The sequence below is a fragment of the Pseudorca crassidens genome, chromosome 16 (assembly GCF_039906515.1).
Source record: "Pseudorca crassidens isolate mPseCra1 chromosome 16, mPseCra1.hap1, whole genome shotgun sequence".
Taxonomy (NCBI): domain Eukaryota; kingdom Metazoa; phylum Chordata; class Mammalia; order Artiodactyla; family Delphinidae; genus Pseudorca; species Pseudorca crassidens.
In genome coordinates, this window is record NC_090311.1 from 73,240,621 (window position 1) to 73,259,242 (window position 18,622).

Sequence of the window (18,622 nt, forward strand, 5' to 3'; positions counted from 1 at the left end):
GTCAGGATCTAGTCAGAAAAAGAGAGTCCTTGCGAGGTAGTTCAAACGAGGGAGACTTAATACAGGAAACTTTTTACACAGGTGTTGAAAGAACTGAAAGACCAAAAGAGGTGGTGGCTAGGCAACATGGATGTTAGCACACAGACACAGAGAGAAGCTGCCACCATCCCTGGTGCTGGTGGGACAGTGGGAAGAACAGTGGTGTTAGAGTCAAGAGGTAACTGTGCACTTTTGTCCCCAGCTGGCTGGCTCTGGAATGAGGGAAGAGACAGCCTCTGTCTTCCTGAGACATCACCCAACACAGAGAAAGAGGATTGAAATGTTCTGGTTTACATTTTTTCCTGTCTTCCAGTCTCCTGCCAGTGCATCATTTTGGCCAAACCTAGCTGGCAGCAAGTTGGCAAGTGCATCTGAAAAACAGAGCAGGGCAGGGAAAAGATAAGATAGAAAGCAGGTAAAAGTCCAGCTCTGTCTGCCTACTTGCCTGCATTCACAGTCCTCAGAATATATATACCGTGAAACTTCCAGCCTCCTGAATAGAGCCAGTACAAATTTATTAAAATTTTCTGTGCCTTGAACAGAATTCTAGTGCTAGAAGGGACATCATCAACCATCCGGGCCAGTGGTTTCTGAAATCCTGTAGGGGCTGCTGAGCAGAAATCAAAGCAGAGCTGGTTTTTTTGTTTTACATGTTAAAGCTTCCAAGTAAAATTCTCATTGAATAAAGGAGTCTGTGATTGGTCTGGCTCGGCATTTTACAAATGGGAAAAATGAAGTGTGAAGAGTTTAGTGACCTTTTCAAGATCCTGCCGAGTTTCCTCCTGCAGCACAGAAATATTTGTGGAAGCAGAGCAAGGACTCAGGGGCCCTGTCCAGTCACCACTGACCTCCACGCTAAAGCAGTGGCTCTCAGCCTCTGATGTCCCTAAGAGTCACCTGAAGAATTTTAAGTACACATATAGATACCTCCCCTTCCCACATCATAATATCCAGGGTCAGGACCAAGGAATACTTTATATTTTTCAAAGTCTACAAGCATTTAGGTACAACCCCTAAAACAACTGCTCTAAAGAGAACTGTTCACTAATCACCAAGTCTCCTCAGTCAAGAGCAAATTCAATTACAATCAGTCCACCTTACATTTTTATAGCACTTTCCCATTTATTACTTAATTTAATCGTAGCAGAACCCTAGGTGGTAGAACACAAAGGAAACTAAGGCTTGCTCAAAGTTGCACAGCAGAAAATGAGTCCCAGGATTAGAGCCCAAAATTAGAATACTAGGTTCTGATGTCCAGTCTGATGTTCTTTCTTATCACTGCAAGTTGACCTTCTTTACTCCCAATTACTATGGTAGGAACACAGCATTTTAGAATGATTTCCAACAAAGAAACCATGGACAATCCCTATTTCCTTAGGCATTATGAATCTCATGAAGACAGTGACAAAGGAGTACTTCCCCAGTTTGATGCATCTGCTATCCACAAGAAAACCACCCACTCCAAAAATCTCCCCCAAGGATTTCAGAAAGTCCCTAGCACTTACATCTCATGTGCTAGGAAGAATGTTATCCTTTCAGCATCTCACAGGGCTCACCATGCTCTTCCCTTCAAATTCTAGCCACAGTGGACCTTCTTCTGACTTTCTCAGTGTTCATATGTGTGAATCCCCTCCCACTTCTCCATCTTGGTGAAGACTGGACAAGTGGAAGCCACCATTCTCTTTGTGCTATAGTGTGCATTTAACCAGCTCCCTCAACGTTGAAAATCAACCATATTTACTGTTTTTCATTTTTTGGTGAATAAATCTCTTACTTTTACCTCCTCCCTCTCCCTGCTTGCCCTCCCTTCTGGCGTCAGCCTATTGCCTTTGGACCAAGTTTGGGTTCTTCAACTTCTCTTCCTTAAAGATGGTCTTTCCCGGGGAGCTCATGGGTTCTGCTTGTAAATAAAAGCATGGTAGGCCTGTTCTGGAAATTTTGGAAATTTCAGAATTTATGATTAGCCACAGAAGATGGGAGCCCTCTTTGTTCAGTTAAGGATGAATTTGCCGCAAAATTAAATTTACTAGAGTTCCCAATTCTCTGAGCATTCTGGTTAATCAAGATTCTATATATATATATATATATTACTAGTCATCAATACTTACTGATTCTAAATCAGAAATGTATTAGTTGTGAGTCCGAAACCCATGCATTCTCATGGAGTGCATGAGATTTACCTGGGGAATATATTTAAAATGCAGATTCTTGACCTTTCCATCCAGAAGCTCTGATTCAATAGGCCCCAGGCGGGACCTGAGAATCAGCTTTCTTTTAAGCATTCAGATGACTCTGATTGGGTTAGATCAGAACTATATCCTGAGAAACTCTGGTTTATGAGCGCAGTCCTCTGGATTGGAACTGCCTGGGAAGCTTTTCTTAAATGCCTTCACATAGGTCCCACTCCAGAGCTATCTAGAGCCAGAATCTAGTGAGAACAGGAGGTAGGATACTGGTAGAGTATCTCTTCAGTAGACTTAAAAGATCTTCTAGGATTAGGAACCACCATTTTTAGTTTCATTTTTCCCCAAAATTAAAAATCATTATCAACATGTGGAAATTCTTTGATTTGGGGTCCAGGCTTCCAATAAGTCTGGCAAAAAACAGAAGGAAATAATAGGCTTTTCTTAGTGAAAATGAGTGTTTATTTAAGATATCAAGTACCCCAGTAAAATGTGATACCCTGATGCTTTATCATTAAATGATAACATTGGATGTTTAATAATTTCCATAATTTGCTTCTCTCTGCCTCGTATCAACAGACTATTCTACTTGCTGAAAGGTTCAAATTAGGAGAAATTCGAATCATTCCCTTCAGTCCCTTTGTGCCTTCACTTTCATGCCTCTCTTTTCTTTCTTTTTTAGAAACTAGACAGAGAGATTAATTTTACATGTTGTTACCATATTTCCCTGCCCAGATATCAGAACAACAATCTAACAGAAACTAGTATGTTTATGGAGACAATGGGACAGAATGTTTAAAATCAGAACTGCCCTGGAAAATGCAAAACATATGCTTTCCTCTGTCTGAACTCCTGTGATTTTCTTATCCTCAATTACATCTCTCAGTTGCTCCAAGCTGCCTCCCCTGCTGCCCTACCCCCAGCACACCAGCTGCTAGGTGTAGCTTAATTATTTAAACACAATGTTGGGGATTGCTCTGCAACTACTGCCCTGCAGTTTACAAACATGGCTCCAATACAAACTGCTTTGATGATGTAAGCTTTGGAATTATAGAACTTTCTATAAATTCTTTTCTGAAGCACTTACAAACCTGGTCAGATTTCAAGGGTTTTCCTTTTTCCCTCCCTCACCTTCCATTAATTTATTCACCTGCACATTTTACAGACATCTAGGAAGTGCCAATGACTGTGTTAGGCCCTGAATACAAAGATGAATAGAGCTCAGTGTATCCCTTGGTCTGGAGGAAGAGAGAGTAAAACACATAAACAAATGATTATGAGTCCTAAGAACTACAGTAATGTGAACAGTAAGTCATGGTGACCCACAGGATGAAGAATTGCAGGAATGTCTCTCCAAGGAAGTGACACTGGAATGGAATCTTCAAAGTTACACAGGAGTGTGCTTAACGGATGAGACAGAGGAGTCCAGAGGGGAACAGAATGGTTTGACTGAGGAAGTGAAATTCTTTCAGAACCACAGAGGAAGGCATGAAAATACAAAGGCAGACCCAGAGGAAGACAAGCATGCTTGTGAGGAACGTTCTGTAGAGTGGGGAGCCACTGAAGGGTCTTCTGTAGGAGAGTTGCAGAGGACTTTTGGAGTCCATCCAGCACTACCCTGCTCCTGGGGAACCGCTTTAACAAGTCCTTGAAATGAGAGCAGAAGAAATGAAATCTTCTCACAAGACCTCATGACCCTGCCTCCTTGGCCCCCGTGATTGGTCTGCAGGTGGAGGACTGACCAGCAATGCACCATTCACAGGACCTCAGCTCCCCTGCCTCAGTGATTGACCAGGGGCTTGGTGCATAGTTACACAGGCAGGCTCAGAGGAGGCATTCTTTACTTGATCCTGAGAAAGCTTGGAACACAGGGTTGTGCTGCCAGAGGACATTCCCCTACCTGGTAGGGAAAGTCATTTCTGTCTAGAAGAGAATATACAGTTTGGAGCACACACAGAGAAGCAGAAACATGAGCCACTGAGAGAAAGAGAATTGTGACAGCTTTTAATGCCCTCCTTCTAGACTGGGTGGTCTCCAAAGCTGCCTTGTTTCCCCCTTCCTAAAACCTAGTTCTTCAGGGATTTTTTTCTACTCTGTGTCACCTCCTCCCCCAAACCCCTTCCCCAAGTCTTCTAATTGCTTGAGCTACTTTGAGTCCATTTTTGGCAGGGGCACCCAGGCTCACTGACCAGTGATGGGGTCCTCATTCAGCCTCCTCTACTAGAAATGCCCACAGCTCCCCACCCTGCAAGGAAAGAGGGGTTTTACCTGAAGCCCCTATATGTCTTAATAAATCCATGTCCAAAAGTTCCATGTCAAAAGAATACTTAGGGGGAAAATGCCATTCTTGGAAAGAACCCTAAAAACAAAAAGCAACAGCCATCGTAAGGATAGTCCTGATCGTTTCCTTAAGCTACTAACTCAGTTGCACAAGAAGCAAAAGTACAATTGTAACTCTAAAACACCAAGCAGACAGGGACACAGGGTTAAAAAATTAAAATTAAACTTAAAAATGAAGTCTGATAGGGGAAAAAAAACACCCATTCTTATTTCCAAAGAAACACTGACCAATACAGAAATAAGTATTGAGAACATATATTAAGATGTCAAATCAAAGTGCATTCGTTTTCTATGCTCAAGACCAATTGCTTGAAAAAGTGCCCTGGAACTAAACTTGGCTTCTTGTTCATTTAGAAAGAAATAGGTGATCTCTGTCAACATTAGGGGTCAGGTTGGAAAGGCCTTTGCAAGCAAAGTGCTGAATTACCCAACTGAGCTGACTGGAGCCTGGCTGTCTCGAGCCTTGGGCAGATAACACACCAAAGCACTGGCCTCAGATTCTCAAGGGCAAACCCCAAAGAGACCACATTCTTGTAACTTGGCCTGAGTGTTCCCACAGCACAGAGGGAAGTGAGACTATCTCTGACTTGCCAAATCCATCTGAAAAGGCATACCCCACTGGCAGCAGCCTCTTCTCCTAAGAATTCTGGGAGAAGATCCAGACAGAAGCACTTTATGTGGGGCAACGAGGCACTACTTTAGCATCCTGTTTCCTCTCCTGGCAGGCGGACATTTTTCTTTTTGTCTGTTGTAGAAACAAGAACTGGATTATGTGCCTAGGTTACCTAAAAGATGGAAATCGGTGACTGATGGAAAAACTGCACAGGAGGTTATTGGGGGGCAGGGAGAGAGGAAGGAGGGTGAAGATGACTTTAGATCAGCAAAGTATATCCCATGAGACAAGCTAATACTGACAAAGGACCTCTGCAAAGAGGACGAGGTGGATCTAGCTTGCTCAGGGGATTTCCACTGGCACAGGAAAGCAGGCTTTGGGAACTGTTGGCACCATGTGCCATGTTTAGGGTGAAGGTCTCCTGTTTTTCCTGAGGATGAAGTGGTTACCTTTTTGGTGGCAAGAGAGCATTGATCTACCATTGAAATGAAAACCCATTCTCGCTGGTTGGCTGTGTGAAAGCCCTTCCTCCTCAGGCTTGGACTACTCTGGGATCTCTCACACATCCCCCGCATCTGACCAATAATTATCCAGCTACAAAGCTTTTATTTATTAAAAATAGCTTTGTTATTGTTTTTCTAATTATACATGCTCCATGGAGGAAAAAAATCAAGGACCTATAGAAAAGTACAATGGTAAAAGTAAAAACAACCCAAAGCCTATAAACCAATATAAACATTTTGACAAATAATTTTTCCGTTCCATCCTCCTTCACACCCTTTTCCTCCCTCACATACTTATTGAATACCTACTGTGTGAAAGGCACGGCAAGAGAGAATAGTGTCTCTGTCCTCGTGCCTTAGAATCTAACGGTCCTCGGGCTTCCCTGGTGGCTCAGTGGTTGAGAGTCCGCCTGCCAATGCAGGGGACGCGGGTTCGTGCCCCGGTCCGGGAAGGTCCCACATGCCGCGGAGCAGCTGGGCCCGTGAGCCATGGCCGCTGCGTCCGGAGCCTGCGCGTCTGGAGCCTGTGCTCCGCAGCGGGAGAGGCCACAACAGTGAGAGGCCCGCGTACCGCAAAAAAAAAAAAAAAAAAGAAAAAAGAATCTAACGGTCCTCGAAGATCTCCACCTCTCTGTGCATAAGCACACACATAGAGTTATATATATATATATATATATATATATATAATGTTATATATATATCATTTTAATAATTATACACAAATGAAATTGCTTTAAAATCAGCCTATAATCTACTTATGTCCTCCATTCAGTAATAAGCCATAATCATTCCATCAATATATATCACCATCTTAATGACGCCAAAATGAGATTGCTCAGTAAATGAACGTTTTATATTTTGGCACAAAGTGCTACACTGTTCTCCACAAAGGCTGTACCAGTTATAGCAGTCAACAACTATGGTTAGAGAACTTAGTGCCCCACACTCAGTTTACCATTGTCTTTCAGTCGTATTTATAAAGTTTTTTCTTTTTACATTCATGTTTTTTTCACCCCCATGGAATCAAATTTATCCATCTTTTCTTTCATAGTTTCTTTTTTGTGATGTTTAGAGAGGCTTTCCATACGATCACCTTATCTTAGAAGGTATTTTAACATTCTTCTGGTTTCTTTTTTTGTATTTAAACCTTTGATCCATCTGGAATTTAGTGGAATGATTTACTTAAGGCTACAGATTTATTCTCTCCTAAATATACTTAAGAATTGTTATTTCACAGGGCTTTTTTTATGTATAGAGTGCAAGCTTCATGGTGTAGTTTTGTTTTTATTTCACATGCACACTAATGCTAGAAATTCCACAATTAGAGACTAGTGTTTCAGTCTCCATTAAAATATAAACATCCTATGAAGAGGAAATACCTCAAGGTTTTAGCAACCATTTCTTTGACTTAGTGTAAACTGAAACTTTTCTAGGAGCAGAGCAGGACGTATGAGATGGATTTTGAAGTGAGAAAGTGCAAGATACAGCACTTTTTGAGGAAAAGAGACACTAGGAAGAAAATTTGGCATTGGAGTGTGGAGATAGTAGTGAAAATAATGAGCAATGAGGCCAAATGGGAGGACAAAAAAGCCAGACACTGGTGGGTTTTATATGCTGTTTTCAGAGGCTTAGACTTTCTTTTAGAGGAGGTGGGGAAATGGAAATGGAAATGGTTAAACATGGCAGAAACATGGCAGATTCTGGTTTAGAGTAGATCATTCTGATAGCTTTATGGATGATTTATTTGGGGACTAAGAGAAGGGAAACTACTTAGGAGGCCGTGGAGGTAAACAAATTGAGAAGTAATGAAGCTCTGAATGAAGGTTTTGGAATTAATTGATAGCAGTGAGCTGAAGGATTTGAGAAGTATTTATGTGGTAAAATTAGCATATGAGGGTAAAGGAAGGAGAGAGTCATAGATGAGGCCCCGATTTCTAGTTCTAGCACCAATATAATGAAATAGAACTTGCAAAAATGATTAGTGATTAGTCTTCAGGAAAATGCAAATTAAATGCACACCCACCAGAATGGCTGAAATGAAAAAAAAGACAAGCAATATCAAGTGTTGATGAGGATGGGAAAATTGAAACTTTCGTATGCTGCTGGTAGTAGTATAAATCGGCACAATCCTTTGGAAAAGTGTTTGGAAATATCCATTCAGGTCAGACTTACACATAACCTTGAGCCAGAAATCCCACTTCTAGATATATGCCTAACAAGAATATGTAATAGGGCTTCCCTGGTGTTGCAGTGGTTGAGAGTCCGCCTGCCGATGCAGGGGCCGCGGGTTCGTGCCCCGGTCCGGGGGGATCCCACGTGCCGCGGAGCGGCTGGGCCCGTGGGCCATGGCCGCTGGGCCTGCGCGTCCGGAGCCTGTGCTCCGCAACAGGAGAGGCCGCAACAGTGAGAGGCCCACGTACCACAAAAAAATATATATATATATGTAATAGGTTTGCCAAAAATCATGTATGACAATTTTACAGCTTCACTAGTCATAATAGCCCCAAAGTTGAAATAACAAAAAAGTCCATCAGTAGCAGAATAGAAAAAAAATTGTGGTTTACTAATATAATAGAATATCACATAATTATGAAAATAAACATGCTACAGCTACATACAACAACATGGATGAATCTCATAAACATACTCTTGAGTTACAGAAGCCAGGTACAAATGGAACATGTACTCTATGATTCCATTTATGTGATACTCAGAAAAAACCAAAATTCATCTATGGCTTTAGGGGTCAGGATAGCAATACGTTTAAAATACAGAGGGTAGTGATTAGAAGTGGTCATGAGGAGGGCTACTGGCTGCTGGTATTTATTGGCCTATTTTTTTTTGACGTGGGTGCTGCTTACATGGGTGTGTTTACTTTCTGGAAGTTCATTGATATGTGATCCAAGCTTATGACTTGTGCTCTTTTCAGGATGTATATTTCAATAAAAAGTTTAATAGATTCCTTTCAAAAGTAAAGTAGTTCAGTACATGTGTGTGAATGATTAGTTCTGTTTGGGGTATGTTGCATATTGAAGTAATGGATCAGTGGGTATGTGTGTGTGAATCTCTGGGCAGGAAAAGCAAACAGCAGGTAAGAGGTCGTAGCAACCCTGTGGGAAGAGAGTATGAATGAGGGGAGCAGTAGGCCTTGGACATAACTCTGGAGAATATCAGCATTTAAAGTGTAGGCAGAAGAAGGACTTGTGTAGAGGATAGAAAAGAAATAGCATGTAGAATCATGAGCAGGAATTGCTACTCCTGGTAGCCAAGGTAGCAAAATTCTCAAGAAGGGAGTGATCAGTATCATCAAATGAAGGTGAGAGACTTTAAAATCAGGAGTGAGAATGTCCATTGGAGTTAAGTTGCAGCAGGTCATAGCATACCTCAGCTAGACTGATTTCTGTGGAGCAGTAGGTTTAGTAGGGTTAACAGTGGTAGAGACCAGCTGGTTGGTACTATGGCTCCAACGTTACCTGCGATGATTGTTTAAAATGCAGGTTTCTGAGCTCCCCCCTCCAAGATTTTGGTCCCAAAGATCTTGCTTGAGGCTCTGATGATTCTGAAAGTCTATAGCACCTGGAACACACCTTGAGAAACTCTGGATTAGAAGGGGGCATGTGTCTTCCTATAAAACCTAAAGCTTCCCTCAAAGCTGGACAAGTCAACCAATCTCTCTGAATTTTGGCTTACTCATTTTATTAAAATGAGGGTGCCAATACCTAATAGGATTATATGTGTGAGAATAAAATAACTTAATGTTCATTTCATAATGAACATTTCATAATATATAAATATATCAAATCATCATGTTGTATACCTTAAACTAATATAATGTTATATGTCAATTATATCTCAATAGAACTGGAAAAAAAATGAGTTAATGTAGGTAAGTGCCTATTATTGTGTGTTTTTCCCTCCCTCCGTAAGCCCATGACATTCTCTTTCCTGAAGGGAAATGTAAAAATAAAAATGACAGTGTATACACTGCCAGAAAACAATGTCTAATGGGAACCTGGCCTGGAGACAGTTCTTGATTTTGAACAATTTATAATTGTTATTGGCAGTAATTCTTGAACTAGTATTTACTGTATCTTATAAAAGTATCTGATGAAGGAACTCTGAGATAACCCAGAATAAAGTGCTTTTAATAAGAGAAAATGGAAATTTTCTGACTAGAATAAAGAAATAATTGAACCATGAATTGATAAATAGATAGATTATCAGTAGGACCTTGCAGGCATAAGGTGGCATTAGGGCCATCAGTTATTGCTTGATAACTCTTGGAGGACTGAAAGAAGCCCTGGGCACTGGGAAAGGTAATATTATGCCTTAGGGTGGGTATGTCCATTAGATAGCAGTTCATTTAGCTTCCTTGATAGGAAAGATACTACAAAAACAAAACAAAGACTACAATGAATCGAATACTGGTGTGTAGCATATTCCCTTGTGAAACCATAAGTAATAGTCAACTACCAGAGCTTTCTATGTGCCAGGAATGGCGTTAGGTACTTTTGCCTAAATTTTACAGTTGAGAAAATTGAGGCTCATAAAGATTAAGTGAATTATTCAAGGTTGTACCCGACTCTGTTTGATCTGTTGCTTCTGCAGTGACTTTAATAAAGCTTAAGGATCTATGCTATTTGCACACTAAGGAGATATGGTACAGACTAGATTCTGAACTTATCTTACTAAGTACAATTCTTGCTCAATGTGCCAAGCAAATAGTATAGAAAAATCACTTCCGTGGCATAGAATGCCTAGGTGTTCACCAAGCCTATTTTCTCTTCTTTCTGGAACTACAGCTGGACTACATTTCCAAAACTTCTTTCAGGAGGTGTGGTCATACAACTAAATTCTGGCCAATAGACGATGGCTGGACGTGATGTGTACCATCTCCATGCCTAGCCTAATAACAATAAGGTGAAATAAAATTAGATCTCTTGATCACTCCTCAGAGGAGAGTCAACCTGCTGGTTAGGAATAACTATTTTAGTTTTGACCGAAGTAAAAAAACAATAACAACAAAAAAAAAACCCTTCTATTTTGTTAAGTCACTGAGATTTGAGAGTTTATCTGTTATGGCAATTAGAGTGACCTTGGAAGGCTTTTTCATTGGTGTCACATTAAGCAGTCCTGTGATTGATATTGACAACTATTAATTAAGATGCCATCTGGATTAACTTGACAAGGATTACCAACACTTTAAAAGACAGGAATCAAATTTACTGTAAATTGTTTTTGAAAAAAATCCTTCAAAAATAAAATGGAAATTCAATAGTTATATAGAGTACAATTAGGAGCAAACACACACATACTGAGATTTAAGATGAGAAAGTGACTAACCACTTTTTTGCTGGAAAAAAAATCCCACGGTCAAAATAGAACATAAATTGGATATGAATAAACAATGATGTTGCTAATTTAGATGTAATTTTGGTAAGTAGACATACACACAAACACTTAAGGTATGGGAAGGAGAAAGTCACATTGGTACAGGAATTGGCAGGGGTGGGGCAGAGGGCTTTTTTAAATTTGAGAGCCCACAGCTCTCACCCAAATCTAAAAATTAGTCATAAGTGTCACCAAAAAGCAACCTGAAATTAGATAGGATAACATTAGGTTTTTAGTATAAGCAACCATCCTTGGCCTTTAACTCCATGTGAATAATTGGTTATGGGTAGTGTGACCGTGTGTCCCAGCTTGCCCGGAACAGTCCCAGTTTACGACTGTTGTCTAGGCCGAATTATTAATAGTGCCCCCTTTCTTTCTCCAGAATGCCCCAGTTTGAATGATAGATTATAAGATCACCCTTGCTTGGGGCCAAACTTTAGGAGCTCAGTGCAGGCTTTCCTCCCTGCTCCAACAACCAATACTCACGGAGAGCTACTGATACCACTAATACAACCATGAAAGTAGGGTGATGAAGCAGAAAACATTTTCCTTTTCTTTTAACTTCACACTATTGTTGCAAACTCAGAATGAGCTTAACAGCCACTTCTTCCATAATATTTAATTATTACCACAATGAAAGGCAACAACAGATCAATCATTTTAAAATGACAATCATCATTTTAGGTAGATGTCCCTAAAATTTTGCCTAGATTATTCTAAACAACCCCATACCATAGGCACTGAGTTATATTAGCAGGTATTTTGCAAACAGTGTATATTAGAGGGCACATAAGGATGTAATTCTGAGTGATGCTTGATCTCTTATGGTGCTTTGCTAAGATGATTGGGGAGGGGGTTCTAAGGAAAAGCATTACAACTTCTTTGAAATATTTCCCATGCTAAAGTTATTGTAGCCAGTGCTATGGCTCTAATTCTCCATTTGGGCTTCCCGTAGTCCTAGAGAACTCAAAGTGTCATAAATATGATGTACCTTTTTAGAGATTCAATTTTACTTTGGTGTTTGTAATTTTAACTTTTTTATATTTGAATAAACATGAATATATTATTAAATGGAATACAAGATATACATGAACTTTTAAAAGAAAAGATGAATTCTCCAAGCATTTCTCCCATTTCTGATAGACTACATAGTGATTCTCCCCAGGTCTTCTGAATACTAGGGTGGGAAAAATGGGAGAAGCACTGCTCTAAGGTAGAGCATTTTGGGGCCTTGATCATCCAATCATCTGTTTGTTACCATGGTCCCAAACTCAACAGACTGGAATATAACATGGGGGTTAAAAGCACAGGTTTTGGTATTGAACAGATCTAATAACTGTCCTGTGTATCCATTTACTAGCTCTGAAACTTTGCATACGTTTGAAATAGGGATAATAATAGTTAATTCATAGAAGTATTTTGACTACTAAAGGATGTATGTAAATTGTTCAGCACAATACCTGGGACATAATAAGCACTCCACAATTGTTCATTATTATTATTTCTTGAGAGGCCTCTTGGCCTATTCATGGGAACTCCCTATGATCACCTACTCTGTATAATTTTGTTCTAGTAAGTATAAAAGGGAATGTGGAGAAACTGATCCCGAAATAAAGCAACAACAACAACAACAACGGCGTTTTTAAAAGCTGGGACGCTGTAAAGAAAGATGAAAGGAGCCAGGGTGTTTTTAGCTTGGAGAGGAAGAAGCCAAAAAGTGACAATAGCATTCAAGTGTAAGAATTATTATGAGGAGGAGGCTGACAGGTTGCTTTCCATTTCTACAGGGGTTAGCAATGTAAATACTACAGCAGAATAACTTGATTTGACACAAATAAGGATGTGTTGTTAGGGAGAGTGACAACACTAGAACAGCGAGCTAGAGAGGGTATGGTTGTATCAACCTGGTGCATCTAAAAATATCCTGGCTAATTTAGGTGAAAATCTAGTTATAGCTGCCCTGGCTGCTCTTTTAAATCTGAGTCCCAGAGATCAGTTTTCAATCAGTTCAGGGACACAGTCTTTGGCAGATGTTTATATCAGACTCTATAACATATAAGGCAGAGATATATACTCTTGGAGACATATAAAAATCCATGTGATGTATAATTGGAAGAATAGTTTTATAATGATGATAACAATGTTAATAACAATAGTTAACATTTTTTAAGTACTTACTGTGGGAAAGATTGTATTCTAAGTATGCTGTATGTCTTATCTTTTGCTGTTCAATAATTAGTATTTGCACTTAATTCCAGGAACTATTCTAACCTTGGAACTTCTATTTTTTTTTAACACCTTTATTGGAGTATAATTGCTTTACAATGGTGTGTTAGTTTCTGCTTTATAACAAAGTGAATCAGCTATACGAATACATATATCCCCATACCTCCTCCCTCTTGCATCTCCCTCCCACCCTCCCTATCCCACCCCTCTAGGTGGTCACAAAGCACAGAGCTGATCTCCCTGTGCTATGTGGCTGCTTCCCACTAGCTATCTGTTTTACATTTGGTAGTGTATATATGTCCATGCCTCTCTCTTACTTCGTCCCAGCTTACCCTTCCCCCTCCCCGTGTCCTCAAGTGGACCTTCTATTTTAAATCTATCCAGGAGTGAATACCTGATGAACAACACCCCACCTAGTCAAATTCTACTCATCTTACCATGCCCAGCTTAAATTGCTCTTTCTCTGTGAGAACTGCCTGAGTTTCCCTAGTTACTTATTTTTCTCTAAACTCACAGCTTTTATCCTCAGTATGACTATTTATGCAATATATGAGATTTAATCAGACCATTACTTTGAGGTATTTGTGCTGTTAATTTGTTTGGCTATTCAACCCTTACCCCTTTAACTCTTCATGAGCATATGTGACATCTTCCAAGCCCAATTGTAAAATCTTCAGGGAAACCAGCTGTAGTAGTCATATGTTGGTTTTTGGCTACAGTATCCATTTTCCTACTTTAGAAACAGAAGCTTGTTTCTCTTTTGGGAAGTTATCTTTCTTCCATTGTGTGTGGTCTTGATAGGACAGTCTATCAGAGCTTTCTGCACTTCCTCTCCCTAAGGGTAAGTAAGTGACTCAAAGGCTAGTTGGAATTCTTTCCCAGGGCTTTGAAACTTGAACAAAGTGTCACAAACATAGGGAAAAACAGTTGATTTGTTCTAGTGGCAGTGTCCCGGGGAAGTTTTCTATCTTCTGCTAACCTGGCCCCCTAGATCTACCAGATCCTGTTCTAGTCAAGCCTGCTACTCTAGATTTTCTTTGAACAACCTGATAGCCTTGCAACAAGTTAGTCAATTTTTCTGTTGCTGGCAACCCAAACATTCTGTTACAGGGGCAAACCCTATACTTGTTTGCATGGCCCATCACACAAATCACAGTGCCTGTCACAGGGTAAGTGTTCATTAGTGACATTCTAAAGAACTTAAATGGAAAAACAAGCACTGACCAAAATAAAAAGGATCTATGGAAGTATTTCATAAATAGATAAGAGGTATAAAAATTCCACTGGAGAGCTCAGGAATGCTATATTAATGATCAAATTATTAACTAGTGAATTTACATAGTCCCAACATCCACCCTAGCTGCCTTTGCTTTGCTTATTAAAGTACTTGGGAGGGGCAAGCGGCACATTCTGCAAAATCCCACAAAGAAGCCCCAAACATACTGATTGTACATTCTTACTTGTAGAACTCTCAGCACTTCCTGACCCAGAAGGCCCTCCTTTAAGTAATGCTAAAGAAGTTGATCTGAGCCAAGATGAATGACAGTCACTGCATCACACCAGGAATTCATCCTATTTTTATATTTTCAAATGAATGTAGTAGAGTCATACAGATATGCACCACTCAGAGCTGGAAAGAAATGAGGACAGAGCTCAGTGAAGTCAAGCACGGGGGTCAAGCATGAGACCAAAATAGAAAGCAGTACTCACAGTAGTTGTACTGTTGTTCACAGTACAGGGAGTTGGATCAGATGACCTCTAAAGCCTTCTCCAACTTGGGTATTCTTTGTTTCTACTTCTTTCAGGTTTTCATTGTTGTAACTCTAGAATCAGCCCCACTAAGAGGGACTGGTAATTGTAGAAAGATCTAAGAATGTGGAAAATGATGTTTCAGCAGTTGGCTTAAAAAAAAACTCTACTAGCCTACAAATAGAATTTTCATTCAGTACACATTTGTTACTAGCCTATTGTGTACAAATAACTGTGCTAGGTGCTAGGAGGAAGAGCAAGCAGATATGCAAAGAAAACTAGTTACAGCTGCTGCCTTTCAGGAGCTTATAATTTACTGAAAATGATGCTGTGCTACTTTGCACTTTTTGCACCAAGACCATTCTTTGTAAACGGTAGCCTTTCATAAATTGATCAGTGACAAAGAACTCTTCTTGCCTTCAAGGAGCTTTTAGTTCTTTATTTGATCACTGATTAATTCAACAGTCTACCCTGTACTAGGCTCTGTGCTAGGTGCTGTGGACACCATCAAGAGCAAGATTTACAAGGTCTCTCCTTCAGGGAGCTCAAAGGGAAATGGGATGACCTAAGGCTCCTGTTTAGTTTTGCTCTGCCAGTTCTGAATCTTCTCCAAGCCTTTTCCTCCTGTAGTCATAGTGCCATTTTGGAAAATCAAATCTGATCAGGTCATATTTCCCCTGCTTCAAACTGTAATGGTTTCCCTCAGTATGTAGTTCAAACTAATGCAAATAAGGTTCTGCATCATCTGGCTCTTGGCCATTTTCAGTTGCAGGGCCTTTAAATGGCAGGGTGGTAGCCCCTTATAATCTAATTCAGCCTGGACAGATTGCAGTTGTTGGAATAAGGCTGAAGTGCTATCACCAAGCTTATCATAAATACCCGTAAGTATAAAGTAATCATCCCTACCCACCGAATCCAGGGGGGATGTGGTAAAGATCTAGAATTGAAGCCCATGGAGAAGTAGATCAAAAGCAATGCAATCATCTAGCACAAATGATTTAACTTTTATTGCTCCAAGGTAAGCACTCTAGCCTCAGTGAAATAGATTCATGGGTGGAAGGAGACTTAAGAAATGAGAAAACGTGATATCCTGAAAGGATAATAGTGGCAAGGATTTTTATCACCTTGCTAATCTTTGAAGCACTGTCTGAACAGTTACTTGAGATGTTCTTGGATCCTCTTAGGCTGCCATTAAAGATCACGGGCAGAATTTGTCTCTTTATCTGAGAGATGTTCTAAACAATAAAAGTGCTTCAAAGGGTCTGTGACTTCTGTTGCCATCCATACAACATTCATCACATTCCCTGAGGAACCTGTAGCTCAATAAAGGTTAAGAACCATGATAAACAAACCAAGGCTATGGACATAATTCCAATACCGAATTCAGTTCTCTTTGTTAATAAGAAGGGCAAACCATATTCTCAGGTTAATATATGAGGCAAGTGGTCACTGAAATTTTTGAGTGTCTAAAACTCAGTTTCCTTAGCCATAATTTGGACTATTAATACTTATTTCACAGGGTTATTATAAGGATGAAATGAAATAATGTTTGTAAAGCACTAAGCACAGTGCTTGAAACTTGATAGGCACTCAAATGGTTGTTCATGCTGTTATTATTTCTCTGATTCTCACGTAGTGTTAGTGCCCGTGATACTGTGAATTTTCATATTGGGGCCCTCCTATGCGCTTTCTATGCTCCTTTTGTCCCTCATGAAAAACACTCTTCTAGGTCTTCAGAGGCTATGTAAAAATATAGAATATTCAACCTGGAAAGAATTTGGAGGAAACTCTTTATTTTAAGGAAGAATATGCTAAGGCCTGAAGGCTTATCCAAGGTCACATGGCTAATTAGTGGCAAAACTAGGTCTTGACCCAATTCTCCTGACTCCTAGTCAGTGGCTTTACTGCATTATTATTATTATCTGAAATTGTGAGGGGCACCCCAAATCAATACATTAGTATGTATTTACTGAGCACCTACCTAAATGAACCTAGAACTGCTAAAAACTTTGGAAAGTATTAAATAAGTATGAGGCACATTCTTCACAATTAAATTATTATAATTTATTACACAAATGAATCAAATTGCTCCTCTCATTGCAGATGTCTTTCCTCATTAATTTTACATGAATTTTGAATTCTACTTTTTATGTTTCTATCTTCAACAATGAGAAGAGGGAAAAGCAATTGTATACATGAATCCTTGCTAAGCGATTTATGGCTGATTATTGCTATGCAGAAAACTCCATTATTAGGGTCAGGCCCACGTTCACACATCATCCAATTAGACCTCCCAATAATCCTATTTTATAGATAAAATTAAAAAGGCATGGAGACATGAAGTAACTTGCCCAGGTCCCTCTCAGATGCCAAAGCCCATGTTTACACCATGCAGATTCCTTTGAACTTTTTAACTTCAATATTAATCCCTAGAAGCAAAATAAATAAAAAAGGACAATACACAAGTATAATACATATAAATTGCTTAATTACTAGAAATTTATTCCACAAACATTTGTTAGGTGCAGATTATTTCCAAGGCTACATCTTAAGAGGGTAAAATTAGCATCACAGCAACAGCCACAAATGGCATTTCCTTCACTCCATCCATACCCCCAGCACGGCAGCTCCCACCCCTGGGTCTTGCCTGTGTTTGTGAACTGGTCCTCCCAGCCACCAATTTCTCACCTGTTTCTCCTTCTGCTGTTTCATTTTCTTAGTGATCAAGTGCATTGCTCAGGCTACCGTGTTTTTGACTTGTTTAGGTTCTAGGAGTTTTCTCAAGGGGAAAAGTTTAGTTCACCCTGATTTGTAATATTAAGCTGGTTACAAAGCCATGTGGCCTTGTGCTCTGAATATCCAACAAAGGTGTAAATGAAGGTCATTTATCTTTTAATCTTAGTCTAAGCATGAGACCCACAGTCTGGACCACAGGACGTTTGAGTACCAGATGCATTCAATGTCTCCTTCCTTACTGAGCCTGGCCTGCAGTTTCCACTCCCTCAAACCTGGAAGAGTTCTTGCCCAGGAGCCTCCTCAGGCCTTCATGCAAATAGACAGTGGTGGACCAGCCCCTGAGACCTTCAGATGTGCTCAATCCCAAGTGTAAAGAATGTGCCGGCTCTCAAACTGTTAATTCTTTCACACTCTCCTATGTGATGCAAAAGAGAGCTTGACCCCATTTCCACCAGCAAATAGTCCACTATTTTCCCCTGCTAAACCAGGCTCCCAGATCTCTCTTGGGTTTATCTGCATATTAAACTCTTCTTCTATCTCGACATCTGAAACGAAGATGCTGAAGAGTGGTGTGGCTGAGAAGTCACTCTCTCCTCACCAAAACACCTTTTTTGAACTAACATTAATTAGCCTTTGCTATGTGTCAGATACTAATGGTGCATTCTTTGCATGTATCATTTAAACCTCAAAAGAACATAATAGCAGGTATATAAAGGAGGGCTCAGAAAGGTTAAATAATTTCCCCCAGGTCACCTAGGTTCTGGGTAGTAGAACTGGCAATAAGACACAAGTCTGACCACAAAACCCCTTTCCTGACTACTAAGTTACATTGCTTTCCTATA

At 40.0% G+C, this 18,622-nt stretch overlaps 1 long non-coding RNA gene across 4 annotated transcripts in view; it reads left to right on the forward strand.

The window, feature by feature from the left end:
- LOC137209341 (uncharacterized) overlaps nt 1-18,622 on the forward strand; it is a 438,438-nt gene that overhangs the window by 131,826 nt on the left and 287,990 nt on the right. The gene's annotated exons all lie outside the window — the stretch shown is intronic.